Genomic DNA, 22,148 nt, shown 5'->3' with positions numbered 1-22,148 from the left:
TTGGAAGCATTACAACTGATGAATCTTGCAATCGCAATCGACAGTTATGTGTGCTTACGGGTATCGACATTGGGTGTCGAATGGGAACTTGAGTATTGAAGGATTTGTTATTGAATGCAATGTCGATTGTGAGGGTTTGTTAGCGAAGACTTCGATTCCTTGACATTCGAAAGGCTAGTGTCCCAAGCGTTGCACCTCTAATGGAGTCACAAACACCACAAGCAAAGAATGAGGGAGAGAAAGTAAGAAATCGGCTAGGGTTTCTTCTTATGAATCAAGTGGCCGATTTCATGAGGCTAGGGGGTTCCTTTTATAGTTGAGGCTGCTAGGGTTTTCAACTGGAAACCCTAATTTCCTTGCTTAGGCCCTAAGTAATCCACAGACCTCCATATGATAGGCCTTGGACAAAAACTCTATGGGCTTCCCATAGATTTTCGTCCACCCCTTATCAATAGAGTCCATTAGTCCAAACTACAATTATTACTGATTTACATAATCAGTCCCCATTCATTTAATCAGTCTCTTTTGATCACTAAATTAATTCCAAATTAATTTCTAATCAATACTAAATAAATAATATGATTTCTCAATTAATATATTATTCTTATAATATATTAATAAACCATTAATTAACCTCTTTCTCCAATACTTATTGTGTCCAGTTGCTATGGTGAAGACAAACCAAAAGGACCATGCTACAATCAAATCAAGTACATACCAATTATAGTTATGGGCTTAGACGCCTAATCCAACAGTCTCCCACTTGGATAAGTCTAATAACTATAACTGCAAGTACGACTTCAAAATCCGATTAGCAATCGTAGCTTTCAAAAGCCGCTGTCGAACTCTGACCTAGTCAATGACGCGTCCTTTAGATAAATGATCATATAATCCTCTGTTCTGCAAGATATCGTGCGGACAAAGACATGGAACATAATCATTCTCAATGTCCAACAGTTTGTTTCCCGACTTCTGATTTTTTTGACATAGAACTTAATTGAACACATCAATTCAGTCCAGACCGGGCCCGACACATAAGTCAACACAAAATCATCGAGGGGCCCAAGATATCGATTTTACCCTCTTAGGATAAAAGGACAGATAAACTTTAACTTATATTCTTGTACTATTTACTCGTCAAATCATACACAACAACACGTTTTATAACATCAAGATTCTGATGCGTTTACGCATTATCAATGTACAACCAATTCGTAAATAACAACTCATATATCTCGGTTTAAAGATTATACGATATTGTCGTCTCACAATCACTCGTGATAAATTCCATGAAGTGATTCAAGTGAGCGTGGGTTTAGTCCAATACTTAAATCTTATTTCAGAAGTACTCATGAACGTTGCAGCAAGCCTTTTCTATGTCTAAGCACTTAGACAATCTACAAACCAATTCATGACAGTCTAACCTCATAACTTACTTCCAAAGTATGATCGACTGTGGATAATTTGAACAATCTAATTATTCAGGAAGTAAAACATGCAAAACTGAAACAATAGTAAACAATTGACACAAGATAGTAAACAATACTTATATATAATCTCCATTATATAATCACCAAAATGGAAAATACATTTATCTATTACAAGTTTTGAAACATCTATCTAATCACTAAAACTTATATCGTCCTTCAGACCAATGCTTCTCGCATGTTGTACGTGCTTAACCCTGGTCAGACCCTTTGTGAGGGAATCTACTGGATTCTCCTCTGACGATACCCTCTTGACTACGAGGAGTCCCTTTTCCACCCGATGTATGATGAAGTGGTATTTTATGTCGATGTGTCTGGATCTGCCATGATCCCTTGGTTCCTTGGTTAAGGCAACCGCTCCTTCGTTATCACATAAAATCTCCATAGGATCCTTTATGGTTGGTACAACTCCAAGGTCTCCAATGAAGTTCTTCAACCATATCGCCTCCTTCAACGCTTCGCTCGCTGCTATGTACTCTGATTCGCACGTTGGATCAGCCACGGTCTCCTGCTTGGATCTTTTCCAAGTAACTGCTCCTCCATTTAGGGTAAACACCCAGCCTGACTGAGAGCGAAAGTTATCTCTGTCAGTCTGAAAGTTGGCGTCACTATACCCTATCACTCTCAAGTCATCACTCCCACCAAGTGTAAGGACCCAGTCCTTAGTCCTTCGTAGGTACATAAGAATGTTCTTAACTGTTGTCCAGTGAGTTCTACCCGGGTTCCCTTGATATCGGCTAACCATGCTCAACGCAAAAGCCACATCAGGGCGAGTACATGTCATAGCATACATGATCGAACCAACAGCGGAAGCATATGGTACTCGACTCATTTCTGATATCTCGGCATCACTCGGACTCTGAGTCTTACTCAGCTTGGTATTGCTCTGGATTGGAAGTTCCCCTTTCTTGGAATTCTCCATGCTGAAACGTTTCAGCACCTTGTCCAAGTAAGTACTTTGACAAAGTCCTATTAGTCTCTTACTTCTATTTCTCAAAATCCTTATCCCTAGAATATAAGCAGCTTCCCTTAGATCCTTCATAGCGAAACACTTCCCAAGCCAGGTCTTAACCTCCTGCAAGGTCGGAATGTCGTTTCCTATGAGCACTATGTCATCAACATACAATACTAGAAAGCTAACTATACTCGCACTAGCTTTGACATACACACAAGACTCATCCTCGCTTCTCAAAAATCCAAACTCTTTGACTTTCTCATCGAAACAAAGACTCCATCTGCGAGACGCTTGCTTTAATCCATAAATGAATTTCTCAATCTTGCACACTCTATTTGGTTACTTCGCATCTACAAAACCCTCTAGCTGACACATGTAAACATCTTCAACCAGTTTACCATTAAGGAAAGCAGTTTTTGATGGGTTTTGAGCATTCTAACACTCCTAAGGTGTACATGCAATCCTAAATACCTTGGATCTATGTTTTCTCTATTATACATGCAAACTTTCATTTTCCAAGGTATTACCCTAACTAGCATACAAAACTTTGATACTTGGGTAATAAAACAAGTTAGATAACATACCTTTTGTTGTAGCTTGTTATCCTTGATGTAGTTGGCCTTTAAGAACTTAGCACCAATAGTGTGAATGCCTTAAATGGAATCACAACACATCTAGGACAAAGGATGACATTTTGAGAGAGAATCTTGAACCCAAAATCGTCCACAAACTCCAAGAACTAGTAGTCTTCGATTTCGGCTATGGAGTCACATATTTATATGTGGGATTCCAAGGGTCATGGGTTAACCCCAATCCATACCCATGGGTTTATGATCCATGGTTCATGTGGCCCAACTCTTTATTTATCCATACATAAACTTAGTCCAACATGGATCATAAGCCCAACATATAAATATAACTAATTTACACAATTAGTCCTCATTTATTTAATTAGTCTCTTTTGATCACTTAATTAATTCCAAACTAATTCTTGATCAGTACTAATTAAATCATATGATTTCATATTAATATATTAGAACTTATAATATATTAATAAACCATAAATAACCTCTTCTCAAAAGTCCATCCTAACAAATTGTCCTGATGATATGCAACGCAAATGGACCATGCTACTCTCGGGTCAAGCACATACCAATTATAGTTATGGGATTAGACACCTAATCCAACAGTCTCCACTTGGATAAGACTAATAACTATTATTGCAAGTACGACCTCACAACCCGACTAGCAATCGTAGGTCTTAAAATCCGTTGTCGAACTTTGATCTAGTCAATGACGCGTCCATTAGATAAGGAATCATATATTCCTCCATTCTACAAGATACCATATGGACTGAGACATGGATTATGATCATTCTCTCTGTCCACTTGTTGTTTCCCGATTTCCGATTTATGACGACCGACTAATTGAACAAATCAAATCAGTCCAGGCCTGGCCGAGCACTTAGGGTTGTCATCACTAAATCATAGAGGGGCCCAAAGATATCGCTTTTATCCCTCCAAGGGTAAAAGGAATGGATAAACTTCGACTCAAATGCTTGATTGTACTTACTCATCAAATCACACATAACGATATGTTTTATAACACCAAGTTACTGGTGCGTTTACAGATGTCAATGTGCAACCGACTTGTAAATTACAACTTACATGTCTTGGTTTTAAGAATATAAGATATTATCGTCTCATGATCTCTCGTGATAAAATCCATGAAGTGATACAAATGAGTGTGGGTTGAATCCAATACTCGAATCCTATTCCAGGAGTACTCATGAACACTGCAGCTATATCTAAAACACCTAGACAAACTGCAGACCCATTCACGACAGTCTTGCCTCAATACCTACTTCCAAAGTATGATCGAATGTGGATGGTTTGAATAACCTAGTTATTCGGGAAGGCAAAACATGCAAAGTGAAACATAATAATAATACTAATCCTATATGGCCCAAAACGTTTGAGTGATATTGACTACTCATTATTCATTGTATAATGTTTCGAATAATCAACTTAATACTTGAATTAAAACAATAGTTATGCCATACTCCAAGCATGCACACTATGTTTGTCTAAACAATAGTTATGCCATGCTCCAAGCATGCACACTATGTTTATCTATGGTCCTTACTTTGTGAAATAGAATAATTGAACACATCTTCAATGAAATTCATTTCACAATTCCAAATCTTTATCACCAGTGTAAGAATTCTAAATTCTTATCACTGCTAAAATGTGTTAGATTCTAAACTATCATGCAGTGATTCCTTTGTAATGTCTAGGTACAAAAAGTCACATGAAGGGTCCAGTTAATGGTTTGGTCTAGGCTTTCATTGTAATAGTTCATTTTGAGTCTTTAGTATGTTTTGGTGAGTTGTTTAGTAGTTTACGGCCATGGAGTGAGTTTACGGCCGTAAACCTGTTTACGGCCGTAAACCCTGTTTGCGGCCCAAGTCCACTATATATAGAGGTTGTCTAGTTCATTGTTAGGTTTTTGATGCCACAGAGTTCACGGTCCATTGTATCGAGTTGTACCAGACGTTTTACTGCAATAAACGTGTGCAAGCTTGATTGATCTTCTTCTTCTACTCTTATTCTGATTGCTTTTGATTGTTTGATTGCTTGATCATTGGTAAAGATCCGTTTTAGGACCTAACAATTGGTATCAGAGCAAAACCGGTGTCAAAGCTTCACTCAATCAAGTTTTCAGTCGTTTGAACGTATACTCTTCACTGTTCGAGATTGGTTTTGGTGTTTTCGTTGTTAAAGGGATTGAATCTACTCCAAAATCACGTTTTCGAAGAACTTCTGGGAGTTTACTGCCGACCGTAAACCCAGTTTACGGCCGTAAACTCAAGAACATTCATCAACCGTAAACTGTGTTCTTGGACCGTAAACAAGGCATCTTCAATAACCGTAAACTAAGTTTCAATAACCGTAAACACTTAGACCGTAAACACCCTAACCGTAATCATCCGACCGTAAACTCAGTTTACGGCCGTAAACATATCAACCGTAAACTCAGTTTACAACTGTAATCACATCAACCGTAAACTCATTTATAATATTGTTTTGCTTTAACTTCTAATGGATTCTCAAAGTTAAACACATTTTCATGAACTGGATATTGTCATGGGTACAACCACACGTATTCCAAGACTGATGTCTGCAGATGGTTTTCCTGAATGGAAATACCGGATTGAAAAGTACATTAAAATGAAAGACTTCAAAGTGTGGAGAAGCATCATCAAAGGTCCTGTCAGAATTACTATGACAGTTGGAGGACAAGTGATTGACAAAGCTGTTGAAAACTACACAGACGATGAATTTGAGAAAGTTGAAGAACAGGAAAGGGCTTTGGCCACTCTGACCATGGCTTTATCTCCTGATATAGCTCAAGGTTTCAGAGAGTATGCTTCAGCTAAGGATTTGTGGGAAGCCCTGATTGAAGTGTATGAAAGAAAGACGCCAGGATATGTTGCGACAGAAATTCAACATGTTCAACTACATTCCCGGAGAAACCCTGGAGGCACAGCTGCAGCGATTCACAACTCTCACTACTGAAATGAACATACATGGGATCTTCTTGACCAAGTCCGAGATAAACAAGAAGCTACTGAATGCTCTCCCAAAGTCATGGGACATGAATGTTGCTGTGATTAAGAAGACCAAGGATCTGAATCGCCTTACTCTTGCTGAAACAATGGCGATCATCAAAGCTTGTGATATTCATGATAAGCAGCTAGAGATTAACCATGTGAATTCGTATTCGACTGCAAATCTCGGGATTTCCTCTAACAATTCTCTTTCATCAATCATATCTTCTCCAAGTCAAGGATTTGCTATTCAACAACCTCAAATTCAAACCTTCACTGCTGCGTCATCCATACCTCACCCTCAAAGCCAGCCATTCGTCACACCACAAGTTGTTCCCTCCCCAAATGTGCCAGTTGTAGCCTCTTCCTCAAACACAAAGGAAAGTGATGAAAATCTTGCTCTCGCTACAGGACTTGTTAACTGCTATAATGCCTTTGTAGCTGGAGAGCTTCCACCTCAGTTGTCATTTGCTGATCTGGATCAGAGTCATCCAGAAGATGTGGAAGAGATGGATATCACATGGCAAATTGCTATGGCTGTGTTCAGGGCGAAGCAGTTTGCCAAAAAGACAGGGAAAAATAATTGGGGGATGAATGCTGATAAGAAGGTTGGGTTCAATAAGGGAAAGCTGCGATGTTTCAACTGCCACGAGCCAGGTCATTTTGCTCGTGAGTGCCCAAAGACGGATCGAAGGTTAAATAATGACAGAACGATGGTTGCAGTTGGAAACAATCGTGGAGGTGTTGTGGCTAGTAGTGAGACTGCTATGGTTGCTCAGTCATTTGACTGGGAGGACCAGATTCAGGCCCTGAACATTTCAAAACCTGAAAATGCTCACCTAGCCCAAATCAATGATGATGCTCCCTTGAAGAATGATGCAGCTGATCCTGAAGCTGAGATGATGGAGCTGCAGTTTGTGCTGATGGTATCTTCTACTTCCGAGCCCAAGAAACGCGAGGTAAGTTTACCTACTTGTTCTCAGGCATGTAATGATTATGTTAAAATTCTTCATGACGAAATAGCATTATTACGTAGAGAAGTAGAGGATCTTAGATATGAGGGCTATCAACTTAGAAAAGGACAAAAACCCTTAAAGGCCCAGTTAGAAAGAAAAATAAAGGACTATAAGAGAATTCAGCAAGAATACAGTGAAAAATGTGAAAATTATGATTACATCAAAAGACTGAATGATGAGTTAACTACTGAGCTTGATACATTAAAGAGACAATTTGATACTGCAAATTTTGATTTTAGAAAATCTGATGGATCAAGCGAGGTAGTTGCTAACATGATTGATCACTGCATGCAGTTCAAACGAAACCAGCAGAAGGGTTTAGGATACGATAGTGTACCTCCTCCTTATAATCACACATATCAGTATCAACCCTTGTCTAAAGATGAGATTGCCAATGAACCATTCATGGTTTATGGCAAGCCATCTGGTTTTGTTTCAGGAGGATTTATTAATGTTGAAAGTACTAACGTTTCTACTTCCCCTGCAGATCAATCTTTAGATCATGCAAAGCAAGAAGTTGGAGAATCTGTTTCTGATGTTTTTATTTCAAATGAAAAATCTTTTGCTTCTGATGTTCAAAATGACAATGTTTTTTGTGATATTTCTGTTGGGTTTTGAGCATTCTAACACTCCTAAGTGTACATGCAACCCTAATAAACCTTGGATCTATGTTTTCTCTAAAATACATGCAAATAATAATTTCCAAGGTTTACATCCTAACTAGCATGGCATGAAGAACTAGAATCATAAAACACTAGAAGAATGACATACCTTTTGATAGTGATTGATTGCTTGGAGTTTGAGAGCCTAGCACCAATAATGTGAATGCCTCAAGTGGAATCACAAATCACCACAAACCTTGGAACCTTGAGAGAATAATATATGTGCTCTAGAAATTAGGCCACCACTCTTGTTCACACACAACTAGTGTCATTTCAAGCATCATAAGCTCCTTTATATAGTGTGGATGATTAGGGTTACATCCATGTAAACCCTAATACCCATGACTCTTCCTTTCCAAGGATCCATGGGTTAAAAGCTCCATGGACTATCCATGGATTCCCATGCATGCCAAGCCCATTCCAAATGAGTATTAGCCCACACTACATAAAATACAAGAGCCCATATTTAATTAGTCACCTTTTTGATCACCAAATTAATTCTAAATTAATTTATGACCAATTCTAATTAAATAATATGATTTAATATTAATATATTATAACTTATAATATATTAATAAAGCATGAACATACTATTCTCAAAAGATTATCCAAACAAATTGTTCGGGTGAAGTGCAACCCAAATGGACCATGCCGGGTCGGGTCAAGTACATCTCAAATATTGTTATGGACTTAGACACCTTATCCAACAGTCTCCCACTTGGATGAGTCTAATAACATATTTGCATATATGACTTCAGGAACCAACCGGCAATCGTAGCTCTCAAAACCCTATTGAACTATGAAGCGCCATTTTAGATAAGTGATCATATAATCCTCTGCTCTCATGATATCAGCCGGACAAATACATGGAACAATGTCTTACTTATTATCCAGCAGTTTGTTTCCCGATTTCTGATTTGTTTGACAAAGAACTTAATCGAACACATCAATTTAGTTTTGGCCGGGCCCGGTACATAGGTCAAAACAAAATCATCGAGGGGCCCAGATATCGCTTCTATTTCTAGAAGGAACAGATAAACTTCGACTCATATGCTTGTTCTACTACTTATTGAATTGCACACAAAGGCACGTTTTATAACATCAAGTTACTGATGCGTTTACGTGCAATCAATGCACAACCAACTCATAGGCAACAACTCATATCTCTAGGTTTGAAGACTTATATGATATTACCGTCTCACGATCACTCGAGATAAATTCCATGAAGTGATACAAGTGAGCGTGGGTTGAATCCAATACTCATAACTTATGAGCACTCATGAGTGTTGTAGCCATGTCCAACATCTTAGACCTCTACAACCAACTCATGACAGTCTTGATTCATATCTACTTCCAACATATGACCGACTGTGGATGGTTTGAATAACTTAATCATTCGGAAAGAATAACCTAGTTATTATGGAAGTCAAAACATGCAAAGTGAAACACAATAATAATCGAATCCAATATGGTCTCAGAACCCTTTTGAATATAAATAAAACCACCTTTTATTTATCACCATATTGATTACACATTATTCATTGTATAATGTTTCAAATAATCAACTTAATACTTGAATAAAAACAACAGTTGTCCCATGCTCCTAGCATGTACACTTTGTTTTTCTAAACAATAGTTATGCCATACTCCAAGTATGCACACTATGTTTGTCTATGATCTTTACTTTGTGAAATAGATCAATTGAAAATGATTCCAATGATGCTCATTTCACAATCCCAAATCCTTATTGTAAATGTGAGAATTCCTAATTCCTACCATTTACCAAAAATCTGTTAGATTTTAAACTTATATGCATTGATCCTCTCGTAATGATTATGCACAAGGTCACGAAAATCTTGTCATCAGTCATTACAGAGGATTCCAAAGGAGATCAATTCCATGGAAATGAAGTCTCATATTCAAAGTACATTGCTTTGAACATCCTTCTTGCATAAAAGTTTCTAACTTTCTCATAGATTCTTAATATCCAACTCCCAATATGGAAAATTTCCATATTCCCATTTTGATTATCATATCTGAACAAGAGCTACCTCTTTTCAGAATATATCCATATGGTCCTTCCAAAATTTAACAGTATACTTCCAACTGTCCCTTAGCAACCCATCTTTGGTGAACCTTAGATTGTCCTCGACAATTGCTTAATCATTTTAGTCATATCCGGTTCTATTCCTTTTTCCCTCTTAATGCTCTAAGCATTTTGAAAAATTTAGAACGGATAAATATTATAGCACATGTGACCGATCCTATACCCGAAGCATATGGGACACGATTCATGATGTCTCACATAAAGACCTGATACTAGATCAGTCTTTTGCTACAATATTTTTTTATTTGCCATGTTTTCAAAAATCGACTATGAAGAGGGATGCCGTAATCATAATCGAATTTGAGAACGCAATATATATAGAATCTCCTTATGTTGAACCATTCCAACATAAAATCCATATATATATATATATCCTTGACTAAAGATGATTGAAATCTCAATCTAAACTTTTTAGGATTGAAATGAAGTATAATCTCATCTCCCTTAATTATAGCAAAACAACCTTTTCCAAGTGAAACTCTTGTTTTCTATAATTAACAATACTCATCATAATTGGTTATGCTCCCACTAGCATAATAATTATTTAGCACAACAATTATGCTCCCACTAGCTTTGACATGTACTCAGAAATCGACTTCTAGAAATCAATACTTTATTGACTTTCATCACCAAAGTTCAGACTTCTGACACGAGATGCTTCGACAAAACTTTATCTAAGTTTCTCAGACTCATACATCTCTCCTTAGATAGCTCACATGTGTGTCTAAACAATTATGAAGAGGGATGTCGTAATCATAATGTTTAGACCCGTTTGCTATTTCTCACAAGTCCATGTTAATGTGTCGGTTAACCACACACGCTCCACTAACGACTTTAAGAATGCAAACATCACAATTGCTATCTACTTAAAATCTACTTAGTGAAAGCGTTTCCTCACCATCATTTTCATGAATCGGAGAGAAACCTTATGACACTTAGATTTTATAGTGTATGAGTTTCTATCCATGTGAATTTGTCAAAACCATAATCACAAGACAAGGTTAGTGACAAATTCAGCCTTACATGGATTGAACTTGTTCAATCTTAATTTCTTGTCACCTGGTAGCACAAGGCCCACCAATGCTTCCAAGCTGTTATGCACACAATTTAGAACTAACAGAACTCATATGCATAGTCAACTTAATAGGAATAGACACAGAAACAAGAATCATGTCAACTTAATAGGTTGCAAACCTTAAGTCGTGTGCTAGTGATAAAACTCAGGTTTTACTCTTGATTAAATCTTGAAATCCTTTCAGGATCTTTAAGACTCCCACTGTCCTCTTGACATATAAGTTTCCCTAGTCAAGGACCATTCCTTTACAAAACAAATGTTCAAGGGATAGTGCGGATTCTTATCAAGATAAACACTTCACACAATTGGTCTTAGTTGGTCTTTGTCTTATCCAAGACATCACAACTTACCAATTTCAAATGTACATGAGTAGAAAACATTTTACACTACATTTGATAAGTGTTTTAAACCTTACTTTATGTCACTCAATGTTACAATCTTGGAGTATGACTCTAAGAGTTGTTTTGGAACGAAGTATGATTCATCTTTTTGATTTTAATCATTCCAACAATTCATGAATCATCTTCTTAGCCATAAAATGCACTAAGATGTCCTTAGAGGATGAATTGTAACATGGTTTCTTAATCATTAATATGATCATAAAACAAGATACTAAAGTACTCTCCCATCTTTTCAGATTTGAGAAACCTTTTATCTTTCTGCCCAATTTGATTCTTCCCATTCGTCCTGCCATACATTGAAACTTTTCCAATGTTTCAGAATTGTACTACAACTTGTAGGTACAACCATATTTACTAAACTTTAGTAAATCATGACGAATAGTCTTATCGATCTTTTGTGGTGGACCTTGACCAGCACACACCCAGTGTACCTAACTTCTTAGTCCTTCAATTGACTCACATATGCATGTGATCAATGAATTAGTCTCAATTTTACAAAGATGAAAATTCTCATTCATCATACAATACAGCTTGTATGATTCCAAGTTTCTGTCCAATTGAAACCTTGGGTGATGAGAATCTTTCCTTATTTGATAAATTTAGACACTACCACAGATGAAAGAATCAAATTCATTATTGCTAGAAACATACAAACATTAACTTTCCATGAATGTCATTGCAAGGAGATATAAAATAAAGTAAAACAAAATTTTATTTATTTATAAAATGCGGAATAACTTTTCCTTACAATGCAACTTTAAATGGAAACTATGCTATTACATATTTCCTAGCAATCTATCATAACTTTTAAGTAGTAGCTCAAAAATCCGATCCTCGAACCATGTGATAGAAATCCATCTTCATGATCAGATTCAGCACACTCTTCTTTTAACCTTCCTTTTGCTCGATCCTGCTAAACATCAAGATGCAACCTAGTCACATCATGTAATAAGAATCAACAATTAGGAACTTTAACAAAGTTAGATAGTGGACTTACCTGAAGCCGAGTCAAACATTCTGTCTCTACTTGCTTTCAAATATTTCAGGTATTCAGGGCAGCTTCGCTTCCAATGTCCCTTCTCATGACAATAAAAACATATAGACTCTTTGGGAATGGTACACGAGACAATCACAGACTTAGCCTTTCCCTTTACCTTTTGGTCAACCGGGTTGACCAAGGCCGATCCCTTTCCATTGGGAAGAGAAAGCTTTTCTGGACTTCCAATGTTACCATTGTCCATGTCCATGGAAGTTTGAGAATTAGACCTTCCATCAATATTTGCTTGACCATTGCGCCAAATCATTGCTGATTCAGCAGCAACAAGCAAATAAGAAAGATCTATTAGGGTTATGTCAGGATCTGTCATATGGTAGTCTTTAATAAACTCACTATACGACTCAGGAAGTGACTGAAGAACCTAGTCAACAGCGAACTTCCTTGAAATAACAGCACCCAACATTCTCATCCTGTCAATGTGTGACTTCATTCCTAAGACATGAGCGCACACAGGTCTTCCATCTTTATGTTTCATTTCTAGTAGAGCTTGAGTGATCTTGAACCTTTCAAGTCTTCGGGCTTGTGGGTCAGGGAGAATAAATAGAGGAGGTGGAGGAAGTGAAGCATGATGTTGAGGGACATCATCTTCAAGAAGAAAGTTTGTTCCAAGAGATTTGGGAAGATCATAGTTGTCTGAACCAGACATCTACAATGGGAGAAAATCAAGTTAGTTGATTCAAGTCCTTAATATAACACCCAATATGGAATATTAAGGCTAGGACCCAACACAATATTTTATAACTTGGAAGAGGGATGCCGTAATCCAAGCTATAAAATATTTGAAGGTAGGTGAATGACGATTCACCAATTTCCACCATAAAAAACGAAATGAATTATTAGGTTTTAATTGGATTTGAAATTCCTAGATTCTTTTGAGATTCATTGAACTTTTCAATGGCATGTTTCAATCTCGATTGTGCCCTTCAAGTTTTGTGACTGGGATGCCGAGGATCACAAAATAAGGTGTGAATAACCATGCAAACTCACTTGGTACCCTTAATATTATCACCTAATCGATGTGCCGGTTAACCACACACGCTCCACCAATCTATGATAAACATTAAGTCACCCTGCGTGATCCTTACTAGTCCAAGTTAGTGTGCCGGTTAACCACACACGCTCCACCAACGACTTGGTAAGGTACAAAGTGTGAATTTCATGGGTTAGCACCAAATTCACATTTTCCTAAAGTAACTAAGATTGGGAATTATAAAAAAAATTTAGTTACTTTATAATCATTATACTTTTAATGAGAATTAAAGTCATTGTCCTACCCGTTCGGCTAACGACCCTCCACCGATCAAGGAAGCGGTGGGTGAGAGTCGACACCCATTAAGTTGCCATTTTATAGGCAACAACCTTATACCCCCCTTATAGACCGGCTTCATGAATGAGGCCTACTAACGGTAAAACGACTTGATCTTATACATATATATAATAATTAACCATTAATGTTATAAATAGTATAAGGGTTGAATTTTAACTTTTAAAACTCTAGGGGTTGGAATTAAAGTTTGTGTGCGACTTTACAAATTCCAAAACTTGAGGGCAAGTTTTGAACAATTCAAAAACTTTTGGATATTCATAACTTATGAGTTTTAAATAAGTGTTTTAAAACTTTTAATGAAGAGACTCTTGGATATCCATAACTTGAGGACAAGTTATGGAGTCCATAAAAGCATTTATTAGAAAACTCTTCAAGAAAATGTAACTCATGACTTCTTAAAAAACATTTAAAAGAAAAACTTTTGGAATTCCATAACTTGAGGACAAATTATGAATTCCATTAAAACACATTAAGATCAAGAATTAACTAACAAACAATTTGCAAATAATTCCTACGATCTAACAAAACTCATATGAACATGAACATCCACATCAACAATTTCAAGAATCATATGAACACATATAAAAACTTGGAATTTTGATATTAGCCTTGAAATTGGTTTACCACAATCATTACCACATCAAAAACAGGTTTTATAAGTCCAAGACAGTTTAAGGTAATGATTCTAGACCAATTCCAGCACAAAATCTCGAAAATCTGCACTCAGGCCTGCCAACTCGTCGAGTGCATGAACTGACTCGGCGAGTTGGTTGAATATATGCATGAACTCGGCGAGTTCCATGAGGGACTCTGCGAGTCAGCTGTGCAGAATGCAGTTTTTCGACATTTTTCAGCTATTTGCATCAAGTATTCAAGAAAACAAGCCTAGGCTCTGATACCACTGTTGGGTTTTGAGCATTCTAACACTCCTAAGTGTACATGCAACCCTAATAAACCTTGGATCTATGTTTTCTCTAAAATACATGCAAATAATAATTTCCAAGGTTTACATCCTAACTAGCATGGCATGAAGAACTAGAATCATAAAACACTAGAAGAATGACATACCTTTTGATAGTGATTGATTGCTTGGAGTTTGAGAGCCTAGCACCAATAATGTGAATGTCTCAAGTGGAATCACAAATCACCACAAACCTTGGAACCTTGAGAGAATAATATATGTGCTCTAGAAATTAGGCCACCACTCTTGTTCACACACAACTAGTGTCATTTCAAGCATCATAAGCTCCTTTATATAGTGTGGATGATTAGGGTTACATCCATGTAAACCCTAATACCCATGACTCTTCCTTTCCAAGGATCCATGGGTTAAAAGCTCCATGGACTATCCATGGATTCCCATGCATGCCAAGCCCATTCCAAATGAGTATTAGCCCACACTACATAAAATGCAAGAGCCCATATTTAATTAGTCACCTTTTTTATCACCAAATTAATTCTAAATTAATTTATGACCAATACTAATTAAATAATATGATTTAATATTAATATATTATAACTTATAATATATTAATAAAGCATGAACATACTATTCTCAAAAGATTATCCAAACATTGTTCGGGTGAAGTGCAACCCAAATGGACCATGTCGGGTCGAGTCAAGTACATCTCAAATATTGTTATGGAGTTAGACACCTTATCCAACAGTTTCCACATCTGCTCCTATTGAATTTAATTTCTTTGAAATGTTTGATGAATTGTTTGATAATCCTGATGCTTGTGCTTCTAACGAAACCACACCTATTCCACAAGTCACACCATCTGATGCACCCTCACTTATTTCATAACCTGTTACTCATACATGTTCTTGTGAGAAGAGTAAGGGTGTCAGCAAAGAAAATAAATCTGAGAAATGTAGTACTAGTTCCAGTAATAATAACCAGATTTGTTTTAATTGTGGTATTGGTGGACATATATCTAGGAATTGTCAAAATAGAATGTTTGTGAACTATATGTCGCCAAGAGGAGAGAACGAATATAGAGGAAGGTCTTTAATTACAAAGTCCTCAAGAACTCGCTCTCGGAATGATGATTGGAAGGATGATCGAAGCAGAAAAAGGGCTGTTTTTCAAAAGAATAAAAAGGTTTTTCATAACAAGTCTCCAAATAGTTTGCCAAAACCGAACAAGGCTCCGCCAAGATCGGTTTCGTCAAAGAGAAGTTCTGGATCTTCAACCACTTCTGGCAGAACATCCAGAGGCTCAGTGCAAACTAATAAGAAACATATTTCAAAACCACCTGAGACTGTTATAAAACCTAAATATCATTGGATGCCCAAATCAATTTCCAATCAATCATCATCATCCTCTGAAATGATTAGAAATGAGGATTTAAAATTGAAAATTTTAAAAGATAAATCAAACAAAGTGAAAAGGCAACCCAGGACAGTGACGACCTGGGTTTCCAAATCTAAATGATCCCGCTCATTTTGCAGGGACAGTTGCAGAGGAATGTCGTCCGTCCTTGGTACGTCGACAGCGGCTGCTCCCGGCATATGACAGGAGACATCTCCCAATTGAGCGACATTCAATCTTTTAATGGGGGATATGTTTCCTTTGCGGGCGGAGAAGGTGGCAAGATCACTCAGAGAGGAACCGTCACAAATGGAGTGCTAAGTTTCAAGAATGTCAACTTTGCTCCTGAGTTAAAGCACAGCTTGTTGAGTGTTTCCCAAATTTGCGACAAAGGCAATTCTACCCATTTTACCGACAAAGAATGCATGATTCTCAAGCCGGGCATTGTCATCCCGGAAGAGTGGATTCTTGTCAAATCTAAGCGGGATGGGAATGCTTACATTATCGATATGAATAGCAACATTCCTAAACAAGTCACTTGCCTCTTTTCGAAGGTCTCAGAACAAAATGCAATGCTGTGGCACCGACGACTCGGCCATGCTAACACTAAAAACCTAAATCGTCTTGCAAAGAATGAGATGGTCCGAGGCTTACCTGTCAGAGACTTTATCACTTTTGAGAAGTGTGTGTCATGCGCCCATGGTAAACATCATAGAAAATCACACCTGCCAAAACAGGTTAACTCAATCAGTCAGGTGCTCCAATTATTGCATATGGACTTATTTGGTCCGGTCAACATCCTGAGCATCAACAGAAGTTCGTACTGTCTAGTTGTGATCGATGATTTCTCTCGTTTTACGTGGGTGTTCTTCTTATCCAACAAATCTGGGGTTGCTGATCTGATAAAGAAGTTCATTGTGATGATTGAGAACCAAACCAACAACCAGGTGAAGGCACTTCGTACTGATAATGGAACTGAATTCAAGAATGCAGTTCTTGATCATTTTTGCGCAGAAAAGGGAATTGTGCGTCAATACAACTCTGCTCACACGCCTCAACAAAATGGTGTTGCTGAAAGGAGAAATAGAACTTTAAAAGACGCTGCAAGGACGATGTTGTGTGATTCCAAGTTACCTGTTTTCTTTTGGGCCGAGGCGATTAACACTGCTTGCTACGTGCAGAATCGTTTTCTAATCAACAAAGCTCAGATGAAGACACCGTACGAGATTCTCTATGGTCACAAGCCTTCAATCAGTCATTTTCGTGTATTTGGCTGCCCTTGCACCCTTCTTCACTTGGAATCCAACCCAAAGTTCAATGCCAAAGCCGATGATTGTTATTTTGTAGGGTATGTTGCGCGCACCGCGTATAGGGTTTACAACAAGAAGACAAAGCAGATTGTCGAATCCTATGACGTGCGCTGGTTGGAGAAGAATGAAACGAATGCTAGAGTGGGTCCCGACTGGTTATTTGATTACACATCGCTTTTCAAATCCTTAAATGTGTCTTCAGATGGTTCAAATGGATCCTCTTCTGGTTCGAAGATTGTTTCTGAAGATGAAGACGAAGAAGTCGTTTACAGACCTCCAACGGTACCGCTTGAGGGGGAGTCATCTGCTCCAACTGAGGGGGAGTCATCTGTTCGACTTGGCAATCCAGAGTCTCCAGTTCGAAATGCTACTCCGGATGCTGATGCTACACCTCTTACCCCAGTTGAAAGAGAGTTCATGTCTAGAGATGCTTCCGCTGTCACTCCAACTTTTATGGAACTACTCTTTCCTGAAGAAATTGCTAATGAGTTTGTAGCAGATTCATCTAATGCAGATCAATCAGCAAATTATGGAGGTTTCAATCATTCACACTCTTCCCGTTTCACTCAATGATATCAGCCAAGACATACCTTCTAGAATTCAACGCGGTCATCCGATCGAAAACATCATTGGTCAGCTGGGCGATGGAGTTAAAACCAGAAGTCAGAGTGGAGATGTCAATACATGTCTCTATTCTTGCTTTATCTCTCAAATAGAGCCCAAGAATGTTGAAATGGCTTTGAATGAGCCCAGCTGGGTAGATGTTATGCATGAAGAGCTAAATCAATTTGAAAAGCTCGGGGTTTGGAAATTGGTTGAGTTACCAAAGGGAAAACGGTCTCTTGACACACGCTGGGTCTATCGAAACAAGCAGGATGATTCTGGTGTTATAGTACGCAATAAAGCAAGATTAGTGGTTCGCGGGTTTTGGCAAGTCGAGGGTCTTGATTATACTGAGGTTTATGCTCCAGTGGCTCGCTTAGAGGCTATTCATATCTTCCTTGCATATGCTTCTTACATGAACTTCACGGTCTACCAAATGGATGTCAAGACAGCCTTCTTGTATGGCAAGGTGAAGGAAGAAATCTACGTTGATTAGCCCCCTGGGTTCGTTAACTCAAAGCTTCCTAATCATGTCTACAAGTTGGACAAGGCGTTGTATAGGTTACATCAAGCTCCTCGAGCGTGGTATGCGACTCTCACAAAGCACTTGCTCGAGCATGGATACTCTTGTGGCACTATCGATCAAACTTTATTCATTAAGCATGTTTGTAATGATCAGATTCTAGTCCAGATCTACGTTGACGACATTATCTTCAGGTCTACCAGTCCACAGCTATGCAAAGAGTTTGAAGGCGTGATGAAAAAGAGGTTTGAGATGAGTTCATTGGGAGAAATGGCCATGCTACTGGGGCTTCAGGTCAAACAAAATTCAACCAGAATTCTGCTCCTTCAAGCTAAGTATGTGGAGGATATTCTTGAGAAGTTTGGGTTTCAAGACGCTAAACCTGCATCGACAGTAATGGCCGAAAGACCCCTGCTGAATCCAGATATTGATGGTGAATCCGTAGATCATACACACTACAGATCGATGATCGGATCGTTAATGTATCTTACTGCAAGTCGTCCCGACATCATGTTTGCAGTTTGTCAATGCGCACGTTATCAGGCTAATCCTAAACTTTCACATCTTATTGCTGTCAAAAGGATTTTTCGGTATATCAAAGACAGCCCAAAATTGGGTCTCTGGTATCCGAAAAATTCTGAATTTGATTTATATGCTTTTGCTGATAGGAAATCTACATCAGGAGGGTGCCAATTCCTTGGCGATAGGCTGGTGTTTTGGCAGTGCAAGAAACAACATATCGTCTCAACCTCAACAATAGAAGCGGAATACGTTGTTGCATCTGCTTGTTGCTCTCAAGTTATCTGGATCTAACATCAGATGTTGGATTACGGTTTGAATTATCTAGAAACCCCCATTTACTGTGATAATGAGACCGCGATTCAAAATACTAAAAATCCTGTCCAACATTCCAAAACCAAGCACATTGATATCAAAATTCATTTTATCAGAGACTGTTATGAGCGCTCGCTCATCCGGCTAGAACAGGTTCCATCTGCTAATAATGTAGCGGATCTGTTCACCAAGCCCTTTAACAAAGCTCGATTCGATGTGCTTGTGGGATTTTTAAAAATGATTCGTTTTGAGGATTAAATTTTTGTTATAGGTTAGGTCAGTTTAAATTTGCGCATTTTAGTGATTTCATTCTCACCCATGCACAAATTTACGGGGAGAAATAAACAAAAACCAAACAAAAATTGAAAAATTAAAAATCCAAAAACATTTTGTTTCTGTTTTATTTTTTTCAGAAAATATTCAAAAAATTCAAAAACATTAAAAAAATTCAGAAAAATAAAAAAAAATATTGTCGCTAACAGTTTTGCTTGTAGGTGCTGTGACGGGAAGTGATATTATCAAGTGATAACATGCAATCACAGTCTGCGTAACGTACCAAAATTCAATTGTCTATGCTCTGTGTTCGATGCGCTGGTAGGCACGAAAGATTCTAAATGGACTTGACTAGGCAGAGTTGAACTTAAGGAATTCATAGACTTGACAAATCTTGACCTAGTTAAATCCGTTTAGCCTGACAATACGACGCTTGGATAGGTTGAGCAGGGAGATATATATGGGAATCTACTGGTCACATTAAAAGAACTCGTATATGGAAATGTGGACTAACTTTTCCTCGATGTGCGGATTATGTCCTTAATTCTGGTATTGATGGGGTGACTGGTGAATTCCGATAAATTAGGTCTGTAGAAAATTGTTTTCTCTCTATCTGTCTGTTAGTCATATGTTGCTTCCTCTGCGTGATCGAGAGATCCGACCTGGACTGTAACATATGCAACTCTATTTCTCTACATCTTCTATCTATGCAATTCTTTCTATCTGTTAGCCACATACTGTCTCCTTTGTGTGACTTACAATCCGACCTGGTACACGGTATATGCATCATTCTTTTTCTCAAAACTTCAGTTAGTCATATGTTTCACCCTCTGCGTGATTGGAAGAGATCCGACCTGGGTGTATAGCATATGCATTCTAACTCTATCTTCTCTCTTAATAATTGTCTGCTCACCCGATGTAAGGAGTATTCTAGAAGTCCTTGATTACTGGAGCATATCAGGAAGCGGGAAACATGTTCTAGTACAATTAAAATTGAACACTTACAGATTGTCTGTAGATCTCGCTGCTCAATTTAGGTGGACAACAATATCCCTGGTCGTCGTCAGCTGAATGGTTCTTAAGGAATATTATCTAGGAACTTAGGATCACTTTGTCTTGTCACTTATAGTATGTCCTAATTCTGTCACAATTTTTCGTGTTTAAGTGGACCACAATATCGGCGATCGACCAGACAAAGACGTGAAGATAAAGGTACCGACAAGTGGATTAAGGTTGTCTAACAACTTTGGTCCCAGTGTCACAAAAATTATATTTAGTAATTTTTTTTTAGATAAATTTTTAGTCTGCATTTATTTTATCTCATTTTTATTTTTATTTCTATTTCTTTTTATTCTATTTTATTTTATTTTTATAATTGTCAAAATTTAATTTAGATTCTTAAATTTTAGAAATTATTTTATTTTATTTTTAGTTTATTTTATTTTATTTTTAATTTTATCCTCAAAAAGTTTTATTTTTGAAAATCAGTTGGGATTTGGACTGTGTCTTATACTGTGTGGGAGACAGGTAAATTTCGAAAAGGGTATAAAAGGTGGAGTTTACAGCTGGAAACCCTTCCCACCTCATTTTCATCCTTCCGGCCGCAAACTCTCTCCACTCTCTCTCATCTCGAAAAAAAAATTGTGTGTTTTTGCGAAATCGTTTAGTCCACATCAAAGGTATGCTAAAAACGACCGTGGGAATGTAGTTTGTTCATCGATTCGACTGATTTTGGGGGTTTAATCGAAGTTTTACTGTTCGTCGGCATTTACGGTTGAAGCTTACGGCTCAGGAGCTTACAGCCGTAAACTCCGTTTACGGCCAGGAGCTTACTGCCATGGGTTTACGGTCGTAAACCCAATCTGGACCGTAAACCCCGTTTTGACCATATTTGACCGTAAACTCCATTTACGGCCTGAGCTTACGGTCTAGGAGCTTATGACCGTAAACCCAAATTGGACCGTAAACCCTATTTTGACCATGTTTGACCGTAAACTCCAAATTTTAGTCAAAATATTTTTTTAAGGCCAAAATGAAATTGATTAATTAAGAAAACTTAAAGCTTTAACTGCTCAAATATTTTTGTTTTCTTACTTGGCCTGTTTTAGTGCAGATCAATGGCAAGTTTGAAGTTTGCTGACATGCATAACTTGGCTATTGTACTGGCTGATCCTCCTGCTGCTCATGGAGATTTCAGGTCGATGATCCACAGGCTGAGAGAATGCTGCCTAGCCTCTGCCATTACTGTGAACCCGGTCGTCTATCAGAGAATTGTCAGGGAGTTATGGCAGACTGCTAAGATGACAAGAGACAACAATGGAGCAGTTACTGTTGAAGCTGTTGTGAAAGGATGCAAGATTATGATCACTGAGCAGTTCATCAGAGAAACATTGTTGATTGATGATCAACCTGATTTTCCTACTGAGATCGGGATTGAAGATGTGCAAAAGATTCTCAAGAAGATGGGGTACGAAGGCATATATCCTCCCACTGTGAAAAAGCTTCTACCACCCTACTAGAGATTCTTGGCTCATGTATTTGTGAGCTGTATCTCGGGCAGAAGGTCAGGTGCTGATGAGATCTCGCTAAGGAAC

The sequence above is a fragment of the Lactuca virosa genome, chromosome 8, assembly GCF_052849685.1.
Source record: "Lactuca virosa cultivar CGN04683 chromosome 8, Lactuca_virosa_CGN04683_v6, whole genome shotgun sequence".
Lineage (NCBI taxonomy): Eukaryota > Viridiplantae > Streptophyta > Magnoliopsida > Asterales > Asteraceae > Lactuca > Lactuca virosa.
Note: the sequence above shows the minus strand (reverse complement) of the source record.